The sequence below is a fragment of the Coturnix japonica genome, chromosome 4 (assembly GCF_001577835.2).
Source record: "Coturnix japonica isolate 7356 chromosome 4, Coturnix japonica 2.1, whole genome shotgun sequence".
Lineage (NCBI taxonomy): Eukaryota > Metazoa > Chordata > Aves > Galliformes > Phasianidae > Coturnix > Coturnix japonica.
The window spans coordinates 13873368-13893411 of record NC_029519.1 but is presented as its reverse complement, the minus strand read 5'-3'; the positions used below and the strand labels follow the sequence as shown (position 1 = coordinate 13893411).

At 36.0% G+C, this 20044-nt stretch overlaps 1 long non-coding RNA gene across 1 annotated transcript in view; it reads right to left on the bottom strand.

Moving 5' to 3' along the window:
• Nucleotides 1-20044, bottom strand: part of LOC107312894 — a 332012-nt gene that overhangs the window by 174761 nt on the left and 137207 nt on the right. The window lies entirely within an intron of this gene.

Here is a 20044-nt window from a genome sequence, read left to right as displayed (position 1 = left end):
ATTCAGGTATTTATTACTCTCCTTCCTTAGGTTACTGGACGTGTCCAGTAAAATCAAGTCTTACTTGATCTGGGGAGCACAGAACAGGACAAAATGAGCCTAAGGATGATTTATTGAACTATAACCATGAAATTTCAATTTAAGATTCTTCTCTCCAACTATCATCTAGCTCCATTAAAAAGTTACCATCATTTTGCACCACTAGATCTAAAGAATCAGAGACAAAAACCACTTCATCTCAGGAAGAGACAGTAAATTTTTGCTTATGCAGTCTTGTAGAATCATAGAATTGCTCAGGTTGGAGAAAACCTTCAAGATCATCAAGTCCAACTTCAACCTAACCATACTACCCTAATTCTAACAACCCTCTGCTAAATCATGTCCCTGAGCACCACATGCAAATGGCTGTTAAACACATTCACTTAACCACATCCCTGGGGAGCTTAGTCCAGTACTTAACCACCCTCCTTTCCGTAAAGTTTTTCCTAAATTTTCTAAACCTCCCCTGGTGCAACTTGAGGCCAATACCTCTTGTCCTGCCACCTGTCATCAATTAGTCCAACCCCACTCTCCCCTCAGCCTCCTCTTCCCCAGACTAAACAGTCCCAGTTCCTTCAGTCACTCCTCATAGGGCACATTCGCCAGGCCCTTCACCAGCCTTGTTACCCTTCTTTGGACCTGCTCCAGAGCCTCAATGTCCTTTCTGTACTGAGGTGCCCAAAACTGAACACTGTACACAAGGTGAGGTATTACCAGTGCTGAGTACAAGCACAGGATGACTTCCCTAGTCCTGCTCACCACACCATTGCTGATACAAGCCAGGATGCTATTGGTCTTGGCCACCTGGGCATACTGCTGGCTCATATTCAGTCAACTGCCCATCAGCACACCAAGGTCCCTTGCCAAAAGGTAGCTTACCAGCCATTCCTCCCCAAGCCTGTAGGGTTGCCTGGAGTCATTGTGTCCAAAATGCAGGATCAGACACTTGGCCCTATCAAAATTCATACAGTTTACCTTGGCATATCAATCCAGACTATCCAGATCCCTCTGTAGTGCCTTTCTCCCCTCTGACAAATCAACACTCCCACCCTTTTCTCATCTTCCTTTTTTAATAGCTGCAGCAGTCCCTGAACAGAAAAACTGAATTTCTCATAATAAATTAATATAAGTATATTAATACTTTTGATGAAAGATTTATTCTTCAATAGCAGCAGGACTGTGAATTTCTAGCATCCCTTGATGTATCTGACACATACCATAGGATCTTTGGGCAGTTTACATAGAAGCCACCAAAAAAAGTTTCTCTGACTATCTTTTTGTCCATGTCAGATGTCATCACTCAGTGAGAAGCATCCTCTGAAGCCAGAAACCCATAAACCATGGCAGCTTTCCAGTACATCTTCGCACTCCATGATTCACTGCCACAGGTCTCAGCACTAAACCCACTTTCTAAGAATAAACCAGAGCATATGAAGATGGTCCTTTTCCCTCCTACCCCCCCACTCAGGTCACTAGCTATTCCTGTTCAACATCTTCCCAAAGACAGAAATTGTGAAGTGCTTTACCAGGTTTTTCAATTTCCCATGGAAAATTACAATAGATGAATTTCAGCTGTTGCCCCATTACATCCTACCCATCTCTCTTTCCTTTTTCATGAACTTAATTTTTCTTTGCCAGAAAAGGAAAATAAAAATATTGCTATAGTACTGTATGGTGGAAATAATACAAGTATGGTATTTGTATGGTTGGAATAGTAAAAATACAGATAAAAATGAATAGCTAGAGGGTAACTAAAAAAAAAAAAAACAACAAAAACTCACTCACCAACTCTTAGGCCTTCAAGATAAGTGCCCGTCAATTTCAAGACTTGCTGCAAAAACTCCACAAAGGATCAACCTTCAGAAAGAGATGCTACCTTAGTGGTTGTCAGCACTTAAATGGGATCTGGGAGAGGTGGAGTCAATCACTACCCCTTCCAGAAGGTAATTCCAGAATTACCTTCACCTGTGCTCCCACAGCTGACTCATCACTTGCCTCAGTTGGTTAACCAGAGGTTCAGGCTGTGATCAACCATTTTCCTTATAACTACCATATGAATACATGATGAGTCTGCATCTTGAATACTACATACAACAATGTGGCGCCCCTCCTCAGCAAAGATTATATTAATAAGGAATAGAGAAATCATCAAAAACATTGATGAAAAATGTGGGATTGCTTCCAAACGAGAAGCAATTAAATAGACTAGACTCAGCTTAGAATACAGATGCCCAAGATGTTTTATCTACATGCACATTTACAATCCAGTTTTATTTCCAGGCAGTCAAAGGAGTTCAATTGACAAGGGCCAGGAGTCCTAATAAAGAACAAAGCTAAACAGCAATTCTAAAACTGCACTTTGATATGAGTCCCTTTTTTCCTTAAATCATTGTACATGTCATGTTAATTTCAAAATTTAATCAAAATTAAATGCAGTATCATCTGCCGCTTTGCAGCCGCATCCATACTGAAAGAAAAGCAAGCAAGCTAGTTTTAGAAGAAATACTCTCAGCTTGACTATGCTGAATTTCACTCATATTCATCTACTTGGTTCTCTGCTGTTCAAACCTGGTATTGAAACCATAGCAATACCGGTACTCCTACAAAGACTTCAGTTAGCTGATGCATTTGCCACCATTCCGTGTTCAAAAAGTACTCTTAAACCATTTGTTAGATAATGCAAGTCCTGATTACTTTCACTAAGATTAAGTTATGCTACACCTTCCTGACAAAATGAACAATATTTAATCAAGTGCATAGTGTACATACATGCTAAATGTAGAGCATGTATATTTTCCTCCAGTATAAATTATGTACATTCCAGAATTTTCATAATCACCTTGTTCTTTGTTAATATTCCTTTATTGTCAGGATCCTCTTAGCAATGGTACTATTTACAACCCTTATATTTTTGTTTCCTTTTGCCTGATCAGTTTCTCTCTGTAGTTCCTAATTACAATATTTTCAGTTTATTAGAAGTTTGATTCATTTTCTTTGTTTTCTAAAGTCTGTCTGTTCTTATTGGTTCATCTTTCTAATGAATAACTAAGAAAAGCTTTTGTCTTTGCTCAGTTTACAAATACTAAACTAAATACAGAGCTAATTACTCACTGAATATTAAGGAAAATTCTAATAATCTATTGTGCTGCTATCTAACTATAATATAAAGTGAATATAATCCTTAGATTATTTTATTTCATATTTCCGAGAATGTGCACTTCTTCGCACACAAAACTGTTCTGAAAACTTAATTCTGAGAAATATTAGTTAACTTGAAAATAAAAACATAGAATGAATACACATGTAGTGTGAGGTAGTAAGAGAACAGCATGAGATCTGGTCCAGTGGATCTACCATCTCGCAGCATTATTTATCATCTTTTTCCAAGCCCATTTTGAAAGTATCCAGCCAAGTGCAAAGGTCAGAAATTATTTTATTAGACACTTACTTAGTTCAATAGAGATTGTTTTAATTGCTTTGAGATAAAACTAAGTTTTAGCTCTATATATACACGACTCCCTACTGTGGATGAATTAAAAAGGGGACTTATACAATAACTAAATAAAGTAATGAATGTAAGTCATCATTATTACTTTCAGATGGAAAGCATTTTCAGTCCAAACACCCTGAAGTTGTTGTAGAAAGCTAAACATTGACTAAATACTGCGTTAACAGTTTACAAATACAGATGCTGACTCAGAGCAGGTGGAAAGCAACAAACCCACCTGCCATCACATGCTTTATGACTGCAGGTAAAAAAAAAAAACCAAACCAAACCAAACCAAACCAAACCAAAACAAAACAAAACCTCTATGAAAAAAATTTAATTTACAATATTAGCCCTTTGTGAAGCCAAAAGAAAGGTCAAGTGAACAAGAAATCTATCTCATGGGGGGTAGATTCTGGGTGGACTATGTCTAACCAGGCAGTGAGGTCCTCCTAAGTCATCCAACTACAACCTTTCCCAGGGGTAGCTGAGCAAGGTGAGGCTCTGCCAGGAGTAGTGTGGTCATGGCTTCATTCCATCCTGAAAATTTCATTCTGCCATAGACACCTGAGTTAAGATGACTCCTTTCAGATCCAGAATCATCACCAAAGAACAAAGAGCCCTCCTCACCTTGGAAGGGTTAGCTACAGACACTAACCGCATTGTCTAATTTTTCGAACAAAGTATATTTTCCTTTTCTCTATTTCAGTACCTTTGAGTATGTAGTGCCTGAAGACTTACAACAAGCTGCTAATGTTGTATGAAATTAGAAATTCCTATTCAATGCATAGAGAGATTATTTTGTGCATTCACTATGGTAATATTCGTTCCAAAGCACTACTCAAATATAATAAAAACAATAAAGATAATAATAATAAAATAAAAAATAAACATAAGAAGTTTCTCAATGCCACTGATAAAGGAGTCACAGATAAGAGCTCATAAAATCAAGACAAATATTCTGAAAACCAGGCTACCATCCATTTGTTTATTTCTTATTTCCAAGCATATCTACTGACCAGAAAACACATCAGCCTCAAAACAACACTAACTGAAAAGTAATAATATTAAAAAGAAATATTGGAAAGTCATATTGTACTGTCACCCCCATGCACTGCTGCAGGCATCTACTGAGGAAGGCACTGTGAAAAAGAAAAAATGATTCAGTAACATGATCCAGATACTAGGCTCCTGCCTCTGCTCCAGTAGCAATGTGTGCCCGGCTGTGTAAGTTGTAACACAGAGAAGGAAACATTTTTAAGACACCTTGTGCTTTGGTTATTTGCAGATAAAGGCAACAAAAATGAATAAAAACATAACTACTAAGCACAACCAAAACAAAACAAAACACAGAGCACCTGATGAAGTGTTATTCCTTACTTCTAGACGTATTATTAGCACATCTGCATGACATTTCTTCAAGCCTGAAGTGTTAATCCATCAGAAAATGAATTAGGTACAATCAGACAGATTTTACAGTGAACATGCTTTTAGTAAATCTCGAATGACTAAAAATTTATTCAGTATTTAATTATCTAAATCATACCAGAATTTTTCATTATACTATGTCAGTCCTTTATAGAATTCTTACAGAAATTTAAGTTACAAAAATGCATATAACCACTGTGGAAAAATGTCTTGGTGCTTCAGTGCCTTTCTAACATGTAAGTAATTTTAGAAGAAAGCTTCACAACTTTAAGTATTTAACTATTTAACATTTTCTAGGACGCAACTAGCTATTTCTTCCTTCATGTCAGAATTGCTTTCTTTTTGAAATCATGCATACTCTGCTGACTTGAGCACAATTTGCCTTTATCTTCTTTATTTTATTACCTTACAGCTTCACCCTTCTCACCCCATCCTTTAGATGTGAATACTACAGAAACCACAGGATGTGAATGCAGCAGTGGAAGAAGCACTATTAACCCATGCTCTACAAAAGGAACCATACATGGTGTTGATCACAGAACTTCAGGCACAAACTGAGCAGACCAGACACATTAATGATGTCTGCTAGATGCCATTTTTATGAAAACTTGTCAATTTGAAAATTTAGTCATACAATTAAATTCTAGGTATATCAAGCCAAAATAATTGACGTTTCCAGTAAAGATCTATTAATTAATCTTGAAAATTCCATTGTTTTGTTCATTATTGTTTTGCCATATTTTTGTTTCATACTCACAAGCCAAAACAGGAGCCTGAGCTTCCCAAGCAGCATTCAGAGAATCTGTTACCTATCATTTTAAGTACATGCCTCAGCTATTGACTGTCAGGCAGACCTGTTGAGATCTTCCAACTGTCTTGCTAACTCTTTAGTCTCTGCTGATATCAGGATCCAGCTTCAATTCTGGTTTCCTCTCCAATGAGCTTTTGTATAGTACCTTATGAACTTCCATGAAAGCCATCTCACCAGCAAAGCTTACTGAAAGGAAATACTGACATCAACCAAAAAATGTATAAAATTTTGTATCGCTTATGGCCTTTTAAGAGATGTTTCCATTTAGCTGACATTTGGTTGATACACAAAGGAAGCTGAGTATATCATTAAACACAAAGACAGGAAAATAACATACAAATAGAAAGTAAGGAGTTATTATTGTGTTCTCAAAAAAGGTAATAGCATTCATCAGACTTGTTATAGTCCCCTGGAAAAGCATTAGTATGAATAGTAGGTAAAAATTAAGTTGATAAAGGAAATGAATAGAATAATTTGGAAATAACCAGAGCCTTGCAGAGCTATGCATTTTGAACACAGGCAGATGAAAATCACAGGCCTGACCTAAAATGTAACCCTTTTCTTTACAGATTGCATTATTTGTGTTTGACATGTCAATCAAATATAGCAGGAATTCACTTCAGTAGCTGTGAAATTTGATTAAAACTTAATGCATTATTTCTTTCACAAATTCTCAATGCATTTATATGGCGAACAATCTGTGAAATCATGATTTTGCATGTTAATTGTTCATTATTTTGTTGTTAGAGAAAACAGTACTTGCTTTGTTTTTAACTGAAGGGCAGGTAAAATCAGCCCTTTGCTATTAAATTCTCAAATCATGAGACAATCTTAAGCATCATTGTACAGTAATAAACCTGACAGAATGAACTGATAATTTCTATGTTTAATAGTATGAAAAAAACAAACAAACAAAAAACTTAACATTCCTGCACGACATCATTGTAGGAAACTGACACAGGAATTTAGGAAATCCCAGCTCTGTTCAACTGGATTTCTTCCTCAAACAGCTCAACAAGCTAAGGTGTAAAAAAGATTAAGAAGATGATGAATTATTTTGTGAATTTATATGATTAAGATCTATCATGACACTTACTAATCATTATTTCTCTCATGCAGAAAGGGATGCAGAACTCTGAAAACACTTATCTATCAGACACTCTATAAATACTAGGTACATTGGGTCAGATAAATATGATTTTTATTCATTTGCTGTAGCTTCCACAAAAATAAGTTATAATTAAGATAATTCCATCCCTTTGCAGTGATAAGCTCCAGAGTTTGGAGTCCTAATTTTCAGCTTCCTTCCAGTCCCTAAAAGAAGAGGTTTCAGTAGAGCAAATAGGAATGAAAGTATTTGATGATGAATTAAATTTTATGATTTGGATTTTATCTATATAGATTTATCTAATTGTGTCCATATTTCAGATGTAGTATTTTATAATACAATAACATCAACTGCACAAATATCTGTAGCAACAGGTTGGTTAGAATGGATTTGAAACTCTCTACCTTTACTACTTTAAAGTGAATGATTTCAATAATTATTATATTCTTTTTATTATAGTCTTCAGGGCATAGTATATTATGAAAAAATACTTGTCTGAAAGAGTGGCCTGCACTGGAACAGGCTGCCCAAGGAGGTGGTGGAGTCACCATACCTGGAATTGTTCAGACTAATGTGTAGATGTGGTACTAAGGAACATGGTTTACGGGCAATATTTGTAGTATTTGGATGGTTTCACTATATGATCTTAGAGGTCTTTTTCAAACTTAGTGACTTTATGATTCCACTACTTTCAACTAAATCAGTGATTCTTTAGTGCTTTTTAAGTTTGTCATTACAATGTGGAACCCACCTCCTGAAATTTCTGCTGATTGTTATCAGCAACACTACAACATTTTGGTCTAAAATCTAACCTAAGTTTTCTGTCTTTGTTCATCACTTTTAAGATGTTAGAGCATTTTTAGAAATGTTGCACTGTAACCTCCTAGAATTCATACTGAAAATCATCTTTACTTCCCAAAAGCCAAGTCCTATGTGTTTGTTTGGTTTTTTAAATGAAAATATTCCTCAGAATTCTGCTTTTGTGTTTATTGCAGCCTTTCTTCTATCCTTTCAAAAGAAGACAAATGTTTTTAGGGGAAGTTATTTGGCAAATAGAGCAACGTGCAGAGAAGATTTAGACTACTATACAGTATCATGATTGACACTTTAACCCGCAGCTGGAGTTCTATATAAAATCAGTCATAAATCATTTTGGCCTCTGATTTCCATGTTTTTTATTTGGATGAATACAATGGACTGCATCATTTTTTTCTTCAGGGTTATCTGGAGACCTGGTCCCATAGCAAGATCTCATTTTTAATTGCTTGTAGCAACAGTATGTACTGTCTCTGCAAGCTGTTGATTTCCAGACACCTGGGTACTTTGGAAGACATACAGACAGCAAGGCCAAAATGGAGGGAAAGAGTCCCTACAGTGTGACTGGACCACACTGCTTCATTTTTGTTACCCCTATTCACCTGAAATTTGTAGACTCAAATAGACATAAAAGAAAATTTACTGCTTGTTAATATTTACCTGGCCAGGTGGAGAAGCAGGGATGTGGGGAAGATTTAAAGATTCCTACCAGATGAGAGATGTGAGTCCCTGGTGCTGGCATTAGGTTTGAGCAGGTCTGTGAGGAAATGGAAATAACTATGGAACCCCTGCATGAGGAGAAGGATCAGATGTCACTACTTGAAGACAGTGAAACACTCAGAGTTTTCTGCAGTGGCCTGTTCACCAGAAAAAGCCATCAATTCACATATTCTTGGACAAAATAATGCAAAAACAAATAAACAAACAAAAAAACCCCTTAAGACAAAAAAGAGGGAAAAAAACCACAACAACTTGTTCATTAAAACCATGACCAAGAGCAACAGACCCCATATTTTCAGGCATCCTGAACAAATTCATTATGGAAATCAGTGTTAGCAGAAAAATACCAACCCTGGAAATATGCTAATTCTCTTAATCCATCAGCATGTACTTAGTCCAGTAATGCATGCTAAAGCCATTCCTTTATTAAAAATAAAAGAGCTGTACAATCTGACAAGTTCAAGTCTTATATTGATAAGAAGTAAAAAAATTAGTACATACGCACACATATTCCCAGATTACTTTCTGTATGAAGAACAGACAAATTGATATAAACTCAGTAGCTATGCATCACCCAGCCCTAACATCCTTTCTATCGAGCAGCAGTAACAGCAGCAAATAACAGGCCACCTGTCCCCAGCTTCTTCCCTTTGTACCACGTTCCTCCCCATCAGGAGTCACTCAAGATTTTCTTTTTGCTTGTCATCCCTGAGTTTCATCCACATTAAGCGTAATAGAGCAATAAGGCTAAATCAGGAGACATAACTTAAACATGGAGATTCAAAAAGTCCACACACAGGAATCATAAACAACCTTACACAGAACCCTGCAGAAGTGCATTTGTGCCCAGGCCAGCTCAGGTATCACTCATATGACACAGGATTGTGCCAAGCCAACATAACTTTAACTTATGCAGATGATACGATTCTCAGCACCTGAATCCAAGATGAATAATTCTCAAACATTTCTCACTAAAATAACATATGCTGTCAGTCACTTAAACCGATGAAAGAGGAATCTTAAAAATAAGCTATACAAACAACATATCCATGCTTACTACTTGTAAAGCCAGGGGTTTATGCATTAGTATAGAGATCCACCTTATATAAGAATAACTATGCTATTACACAGATAATAAATATCGTATTAGTTCATAGTTCCTTTTTGTGCATTCCATGTGCTCTCCACTTCTTTTTAATGGTTTAATGAATGAACATCACATATTCCACCTGTAAAATCTCTATTTTCTATTTCCTTAGATTATTGAAAGCTGCATAATAACATGGGAAAGATGTTAATATTCTTATCCATTAGTCATTACTTGATAGAGGAGGATGAATATGTTATCACACTTAAAATAGAAAGATGGTTCAGGCTGTCAGCGGGAACTTGATTAGTTTGCAAAAGAAACTTGCTCAATTTGTATGCTTATGAGACACACTGTCAAAATTCTGTAAGATTAAAGACAGATGCCCCATTGGAATACACAGGCAAAGATAATGTACACGTAAATGTACTATCAATCCAGATAGATTCACATTTTTCAAACAGCAGTCTAATTCAGAAAGGTCTGAATGCTAGTCATCGAAGAACGGTAACAGTCTGAGTGCTGAGTATTACCACCAGAGAGATTTCTCACATAATTTTTAAATCAAGAGGCATGCTTCAAAATTATTATCACACTTTGAGCTAAAGCAAGTTAAACTTTTCTTTTTCTGAACATGATACAAAGTACACAAAAGTTATTTGGAGTGAGGAAGACTGCGTTCCAAATATTGAGATACAAAATGAAACTGCAATGAAGTGTTTTACATCCACATTCTTACCTTCATTTATTACAGCACTTTAAAATAGCTATAATAATAATTCAAGCAAGGCTTATTATGGACAAACCTCCACACTTCACTGTGACCTCTACAGAGCTTGCTAAAGTCATGGCTGTAGTGACATGCATCAGAAAAAATACTTATGATTGATTCATTCTGATTAAACACAGGGACAAATGCAGAGGTAGTACATATGGTGGTGGAATGTTACACACCAGTGAATGTAATGTCAGATATCAGGCAGTCTTAATCAAAAGGCAACCATGCTAGTATAATTTATGTGCCAAAACGCTGGGAAAAGAGTTTCATTATAAAGCAAGGATGTGCAATATGTACATTAGTACACTTTAAGTGGATGTTCTCGCTAAACAAGGTTGCTCTGGCATGTAAATAAATACCAGACTAGGCTTCCCATTCACCTGTTAATTTAGAAGTTATCTATCTGTACAAATCAATAAGCTCAGTATCAAAAAGCAGGAGTGTATTTAAGCCAGTATAAGCTTGTCAAACAGAAAGAATTGAAGGAAACATGAAAGTTACAATTTCTCTTGAACCATATCTGAAGCTCATCTTGAATATCCTGAATTGAGTGCAGATAAGGTATATAAAACAGTATTATTAACTACTCAGTTGGGAAAGTAGACATCTAGAAACCACTCTGCATCTCAAAAAGTCTTCTAATCAGCACAGTTTGACTGTGTATACTTGCAGCCAATATATATACATTCCTAGTCGAGTAAAAGTTTTGGAAAATACACTAGGAAAAACAACAACAAAATACTGCAGAGGTGATTAAGAACACAGCAAATTATTTACAATTACTCTCTTGCTCCTGGAAAACTTGCCAATTTCTAGGAAAAAAAAAGTAAAAAAACCAAAACTGTTCTGGTTTAGTTCATAGGTTTAGGGTTTTATGAATTATCAGTATTGCATTTGCAACAAACTTTTCTAATCATTTTCAACAATAAAACCTAGCCATTACTTTAAAGAAACCTGGAGAAGTTTTGGACTGTTCAGGAGTGGAAGAATTGCTTTGGCTAATCTTTATATGAATCAAGATAGAAATTTGGTGAATGGTTTGTCTGTAAGATAAGAATTGCTCCATTCATTTCTCCTAGCTGAATGGAGAAGAGGAATTATCTCATCATGTATAAAATATGTTCATTCTTCAGAATTATGCAACAGATTTGCACTTGCTGCGCACGTCAAACACACAGGCTATGATCACATGTTGCTCAAAGATGACGTAAAAATTTTTTCTACCATCATAGCCCATAAATTACATACTGTAGAATAGGTACTGTTCATTAATAAAACCACTACTAACGTTCAGCTAACACTAGGGTAAGTCAAGAATTTCTATTGTGGAGGTTAATGAGCTTAGAAGTAAGCACTGCTACTCATTTGGCACCCAGAAGCAGATGGAACTGTCTTGCCATCTCATGAGATATTAGAATATCCACACCCCAAAGCCTGTTAATAACATCTGTTAATCTAATTACAAAGAACGTGCATCTGTATCAAATGAATTTCTAAGTCAACTAGCTTCCGGCACATCTATTATGACTGCTGATTTCAAAGGCTGACAATTTATTTTTTTTAAAGAATAAAAAAAGAAACAAAATATAACCACTGTACCTGTCAGGCATTTGAGTGCCTTTATGGAAGAAACTGCTAACTTTTTTTTAGGATAAAAATCATTAGCCTGTGTAAACAAGAGTAAGTGTTGTCCCGAAAAGTCTTGAAAACTAGTATTCAGATGTAAAGATATTTCAGCTCAGTTTCAGATTTTTCTTACTGATTTCTGTATTTTCTTCTTCAGCCTGGCTCTCAGATGAGTTTTGCAGCTGTTACTAATGGTTTGCATGTGGATAAATAGACACAGTTAATTATGCAGTACCTGGTGAGAATAACGTTATATCTGCTTTATCTACACATATCATTAAGAAAGGCAATTTCATACCCAAGACTAGGCAACTGATTAAGGTAACTCATCACATCAAGGAAGCACATTTTACCACAGTTATTTCAAAGGATTCTGGCTAATAATTTCTATTCTTTGGGTTCACATAAACCTGTTTCTGATGGGATAACTGAAGAGCAGACATGCAGGATATTTACTGCCAGATGGATGATGTTAGCAGAGGGAAACTGTCATGTATTATCTGTCTGTAGAGTGTGTTAACTTTTATTTTACATTTCTTCACAAGTAAAGCAATTAAATGTATCTACACTAAAGCAGGTAGGACTATGACCTCCTGACTAACCATAGGCATGCAGGTAAATTAGTCTAGGTTTATAAGTATTCAACAATACATTGAAAAATAGGTGGCAAAACTGAACTATTTGATATATTATACCTGAGACTACTGCAGTGACTTTTGTTCTAAATGAATGTTTTAGCTGTAGTCTCCATTACTGCCACCAAGCCTTATAATTCTTTCCAAATAATTTTGTGATAACAAATTCAGGACAGGTGGATATTGGCCATTACTGAAATTGCCCTACATTGTTCAGCACTGGCCTCTATGTTTGCCAACAGGAATGAAGAGACTGACCCTTCTGAAATATTTTCATCAGAGCACTAACAGTTTCTGGGTAACACTGCAATTATTACATTTGATGTATGTTTAAAAACAGACCTAATTGGCACTGGCTTACACAGGATTTAGTCAGCCTAAGAAGCATGAGAATAGTGAAAATCTTTCTAAACATTTTTCCTTTTCTATGAAGGTATTTCTTGTGCTACATATATCTTGAAACATTAAATCCATTTGTTGAATCCAAATAAGCATTGAGTATATTTTTAACAGAAAAATACAGGAGAAAAGCAGAACACATATTTTGAATTGTAAGGCATCACAAAAAATGGAAACATTTTTCACTCATTTTATAAAAGCGACAAACTAGGCATTTATTTTTTCTTGTATGGCTGATAAAATGCTAAGTGCTACATTTCATATATCGCTCTGCATTTAGTTACAGAACAGCTGTCAAAGGCTTTATGCACTTCTGAAAAGGTGATGAAATTCCACTTTTTAAAATGACCATTTGTTGCAAGAGACACTTCAACATTTTCTATCTTTTCCTTTATACAAAAGTCATTGTTGAGATACCAGATATAAATAGACTTTGCTTTGTACAACAGATGCTTTTCTCTGGTCCTTTCTTTTTTCTTGTGATTCTGCCCACTGAATAAGCACCTTGCTGAAGCAATTCAAGAGGCATAGTGAAATCAAACATTGTTCTGCCTCTCTACTCATTTTAAAAATAATGAGGGCTGGCTACAGTTTTCTAATATGTTTCCATCTATTGTGGTATGCCAGGATTATGCTTTCTTCCAGTATTTTCATGTGTTAGCACTGACTTTGGAGGTTTCAAATTGGCATTTGAGGAGTAGTGCTACTTTATTATACTTTTGTTCTTCCAAAAGTCAATTAAAATTACATTTTCATTAAAATAAAAAATTAAATAATTAAATAAATCTGGTAGTGACAAATGTCATTCTAATAGGCCAAACCCCATTTGAGTAGTTGTCCTGTACAGTAAAAAGATACATAATCTCCTAGGATCACATTTAACTCTAATGTATTCCTTGTCAAAACAAACTCCCCATAATACAGTCAAAATTCTGCAGACTAGATTGTGTCAAAGCACAGAGGAAATAGGTAAATCGTGTCAAAATGGTATGAATAAACAAAAGGTAAAGGCTTCCATTCACCCTGAAAAGAGTAGAAAGCAAACTTTAAGTTAGAGATCTGCTCTTCTACACTAACCTTCCATCAAAGAGGACTGAAGATGGCAAAGCACACATGCAATAATGTCCCTTAAAATTTTAAAAGCTCAAGCAACATATCTGCATTGAGAGAGCATCAGCATTTAGAATATTCATGGTTCTGATAATGTTATTTAAAGAGCTTCTCCAGCAGGCAAGACATAAAAACACATGACAACTCCTGATACATTGCTGGCTATAAAGCAACTTTGATTGCAATCCTTAGTATGCTTCCTACATAATATGATTTAGAAAACCAACAGGCAAACATAATCTATTACACACTTACCTCACCAAGGTGATAGTTTTCAAATATTTAATGATAAAATATATTGGAGGCAAATCTTAAGTAATAAGATTCGTATGCCATTTAGTAGTTGTAGAAAAAAAAGTGAGTTTTATACCAAAGATATTTTTTACTAGTTCAGTTATTATAAACATAAACAATAATGCACAACACTACAATATGAGGGCATACAAATTCAGTGTAAGTGTAATTTAAGATCAGAGTAAACCCTGGAAGATATATTTTTTAATTATTTTTGGAAATATATCTTATCTAGTTTTTCAAATACAGTTAATCAGAACATTCCTGCCTTCAGTGACTGAGACCTCCCTAACTTTACAAGTGACAATTAGCATCTAATGGCCATCCTTTTGCTCGTTCCTAGCTAAACAATTGGAGGGGTAAGCATCTTTTTTGTTGGCAGTACAAGCAACGATTTCTGCATGTGAAAAAGAGATCTCTTACACTAGTATGGTTTCAAACAGGCTGCATTCTGTTCCTTAGTGGTAGCCATGATACCTGCCTCCTGGACCCTTTCTAGCTGGAGCACAGGGGTAAGATACAAAAAGGCACCCAAATGCCTTTAACCAACAGTGTATTTTTCCTTGTAAATTCCTTTCCTCAATACATGTATACCTTGTCTCCAAGTTTTTCCATATTTCTGTAGACAACACTGTCTTCTCAGCCTACACTCTCTAATTCAATTCCTACCTCCATCTAACCTAAAACATATCTGCTAGCCACCTTCTTTTCATACTCCTCATCCTATGTCAGATGTATACAACACCGCTCTCATTGTGCTGAAACAAAATTTTACTGCTATTATTTCAGTAAAATTTGTAAAGTACTAGGAAATTTTTTTAGAAGAGACTTCCTGTAGTCTTTGAAGAAATGTGCATATTTTATGAGTGCATACCAGTAGGGACACTTCAGGCCTTTCTGTGCCTTCTGCAGAATTATAGCTGTTACATTCTTGTCTTCCTGGGATTCATTTCCAGACTGTGGAAATTGTTATATTTATTCCAGTAAATAATTCCTCTTGATTTATCTAAACTGACGAATTGGCAGATGTGTCTTCCTTTGAATTAACTTCCCATAAATTTCTAGTTTTCTCTGGAAAAAAATGTTATTAATACTGCCATTAGATTTAGTATGAGAATATAAAACAAACCAATATTCTGCATTTCTTAGCTTCTGTGTGGAACTAGATGGTAAGATTTATTAAATATATATATATATAAAGAATGACTTAGAAGAGGGAGAATGGATTTGTTTTTATTTTTAATTCATTTCTATTGGACACCATCCAGAAATACTAGAAGAATGACACTTAGCCTCTTAGCCACGTTCAAAGTTGTTCGGTGTAAATTTCTGGGAGTAAGATCAATTCCAGAACCAACCAACACAGATAGCAGCATTGTGAATAAGCTGAAAACAAGACACTTGGGGTTTTGAATTTTTTTTTCAGAGACATGTAATTGCTGTATGTACATACTACTCCTTTCTGATGTCAGTAGCTGTTGCTTTGAGATGCCAAAATTCGTCCACGTTTCCTAGCTGAAAAATAAAGAATGGAAACCCAATGCTGCTTGATGTGAGTAGGTACATTTATATTAGAAGAATACAAGGGTCAGGTACTTATGTTTAGATGCTCAGCTCCATGCTAAACAAAAGCTTCAAGTTTTCAAAAAGCAAAGAAACAAACAAACAAAAACAACAAACCATCAAAAAAGAAAAAAATCAGTCTGACCTATTTAGGCTAACTCCTAGGAACAGAATTTTAAGCAGCAAATTTCAGCCTATTCTTCAGTACATGAGAATTACTCTGAAGATAATGGCTTCTATCTTATGACATTAGCCCACAATGCCAAAGGTGGATATTGGTGATAAGGCAATAGAGTTTGAACCTTCAGGTCAATGTCCAGTTACACTTTGTTGTTATGCAACAGATGGCAGCAGAGGGGCAGTCTGACAGAATGGGTCTGATATGGGAGTGCATATGAAGCAAAGAGATGGAATTCAGTTCCTCAATTTGGAAAAAAAGGCAACCATTGACATTCACTGCTGCTTGCTGAGTATTTATGGAGGCCAAACATTGGGTGTGCACAGACTGAGGTGGTGGGTGGTGCATTTTAGCAGTGGCAACAGCAACATGAAAGATAAGCCATATTCCAGATAGTTATGCAGATTTTCACAAGCAGAGCATTCAGGATCTTTTTTATCACTGGCAAAAATGCATAGCTTACAGTGGCATCTATTTTGAAAAATAATGTTTTATAGCTGAGAATTTGCTCTGTCAATTAGTTTTATTGTGCTCTTTGTATCAGTTCTAGTTTCCATGGAAATAAATAGGAAGCATTACTTGTGGAGTGTCCCACCTAGGCACAGCATTTAAATTAGAAAGACAGAAAAAACAGATAATTCAGTTTGAGGATAACCACACTTCGCTAGTGTGGTTATTACTATTCAGAAATAATTTTGCTTGCTCTTGTCTGCCCCTCACCCCTTTCAGCTATTTCTTCTATGACCACTCAATTTGAAAATGCTACATTCTGGTACATTATCTGAGGAACAAAAATACTTTATCTGGGCTTACTGCTTTTATTCAACACCCAGAACAATCTATGTCTATTCCTTTAAGCTTCTTGGGATGTGAAAAAATATGCTTACATAAATCTTTGTAATCCTGAGGGGAGGATAGCATATAAAGAGTTTACTGGCATTAGGATTAAGTCTAGTGTATTACAGTGCAATCTTTAATCTGCTAAAATCTACCTTGGTGTTGCAAGCTGTTTTGTGCTTGTAGATGAAGCTTTGGAAATAGGACACAGCTGGCAACATTGATAGAACACCTTAGAAAAGGAAGAAAGAAAAAAAGACAAAATTGGTGAATCTACTAATGAACAGATTTGCCACAGTTGCTTGCACAGTAGGTTCTCATGAGTCTAAGAATGACAGATGATGGAGGAAATCCTTGTAACTGAAACTAGGAAGAAACAGTCACTAAAGTTGGAAACACTGCCACAGTTACCACAGAAAATTACAAACGTGGAGCAAAACCCATGTAGCACTGCCATGCAAGATGCAAGAGTCTTACTTGGTTTTGAGATTCATCAGTCCAAATGAACGTAATGAATGAGTCTTAGGTACCTAAAAAAAATGAAAAATACTTCATGCTGAAAGAGACTTTGTTCACTTTTGACAATTGTGTATGAAACAATAACATTGTTGCAGTCATGTGCTACTTCAGAGAAAAAAAAATGTGGGAAATGGCAATTTTTCTGAAGAACATCACAGTTCTACTATATAAACTTGTCTATTCCCAATCAAATATTTTCCTGTCAAGCTACACACAACTTCTTGTGAGTTTAAAGATTCAAAACCAATATAGATCACCGATTAATGCATGGGCCTAACTGGGAGAGGCTGGGGAACAGGTTTCTAGCTCTGCAGCCTTGGCTAAACATTTATTTATTTTTGGTACAGCTGAGTGCTCTGGAAAGAAAACAAAACATAAACATTTGCTTAATAGCTACTATGACCTGTGACAGTTGAATATCAGATTAAATAAAAATCTAATTAGGGCCCTAGGTATTAAATACAGTTGACCAAGAGAAGCCAATTGATGTTGTCTATTTTGGATTTGAGTAAAGCTTTAGATACTCTTACTCTCAATATCCTTCTGGTCAAAATAAAGCAATGGATGAACAACTGGCTGATTGTTTGGGTCAAAGAGTCATGTATAACAAGCTACTACAAACAGGTTTACATCAGGTTAGCCAGCCACTAGGGGGGTTTCCTAGAGCTCCATTATAGGGCCACCTTTCCTTAATGTTTTCATAAATGACTTAGAAGCATGACTATAATGTGTTTTGAGCAAGTTTCCTGATGATACTGAACTGGGAGGAGCTGCTGACTCCATCAGGGATGGAGAGGTCTAGACAAATTAAAAAGCTGGGCAACCGCCAACTACATGAAAAGCAAGTGCCGGATTCTGCACCTGGGAAGGGACAAACCTGGCTATACATACAAACTGGGGGATGAGATGCTGAAGAGTAGCCCCATCTGAAAGGAATCTGGGTGTCATCGATAACAGCAAGTTCAACATGAGTCAGCAGTGTGCCCAGGTAGACAGGAAAGCTAGTTGTATCCTGGGATGCATCAAGCATGGTCAAAAGAAGGGACTGCTCCACTCTACTGCAGTTTGAGGCATTACAGCACAAAATGGATATAAAAGTATTAGAGAGCATCCAAAGGACAGCTAGAAAGATGATGACGGGTCTAGATGGGAAGAGGTACGAGGAACAGATGAAGTCCCCTTGTTTGTCCAGCCCATAGTAGAGAATGAAGGGAAAATTCATCACAGTGACATACGGAAATCACATATACATATACTATAACCACATAGTTATAAAGCAGGTATGTTTAATCAGCAATGCACAGATGCCCTGGTGCAAGGGGAATAGCTCCAGAGGGAACAGCATGAAGCTACATCAGGGAAAGGTCAGACTGATTGTTAAGAAAAGGTTCTTTGGGTGTCCCTTTGTGAATCCAGGGGTTGTACTCAATGATCCTTATGAGCCTCTTCCAACTTGGAAGACTTCTATATTGTATCTGAAAAAAAAAAAGCTCATGTGGGCCTTTCCCATAGCTCAAAGCCCTATAGGAAACTCACATAATACAAAAATAAATAAATATGGTTTTCCCTTAAGCTTTTAAGTGATATTCAAATTCTGAAACTGAAAACTACTGTTTTGAACAATTCAGAGTCTGAATGTAACAAATTATTTGACATCAGCATAAAATTCTGTACCTTCCTGATGCTGTCAGGGTGTTGGGCTTTTTTTCTTTCTGTTTTATTTAATTGAGATGCATATTTTTCTATAGCTGGGATTGTTCCATCCGCCCTTGTCAAGCTTTAAATATCCTAGAGCTTGTTAGAGCTAAATATAACACTTAATACACAGACTTATGTTTATCTTTTAAAATTATGCAAATTATCCTGTACACAAACTGATATTGATCAGTATTTCTGTTAGATAAGTTAAGCTTTAAGCAAAATAATTCCAGCCTTGGAAGGAAGCCTTAGCAGAAAGGAGCAATGAGACTTCAGCATCTATAAGATTGTAAAGTAGTAGCTTTTCTTTCTTACTTAGTAGTTTGCATTTCCAAAGCACCACACAATCATGAACAAATTAATCTAAGGCATTACAGTGAATTTTACAGATAAGGACTTTAAATGCCTTTAGCAAATGTTTAATTGAAATTACTGCCATACATTAATTGCAAGAAACTTGTTATGGTACTAGAAAGATTTAGCAAGCATCTAGTGAGGGAGAACTCAATATGCCCCAGTGCAGAGAATCCCACATGCACTGCTCTTCTCCCTCTGCTAGAAAAAACTGCTTTGAAATTACATCTTAAGAGTAAATGAGGAGCACACTAGGAATGGAAAGAAATTAGTAATACACAATCCCATGGAATAGACAGAGCATGTGCAGAAGCCATATTCTTTATAGCTGCCCCTTACCTGACAGCACAGCTCTCCATGGAGAAAAAGCTTTCACTCGGTCCTTATGGTAGTTCTGAATCTAATTTCCAAATCAAAGGATTTGCACTCCTTTAAACAAGAGCAACAGTCATCTGTTTTCCCCTCCAGAATGGTAAGTTAATTCTAATCACTCAGGAAAACCTGACAGAGGATACCTTGGGTTGAACACAAAGGTTTTCTCACAGAACTGTGTTTTT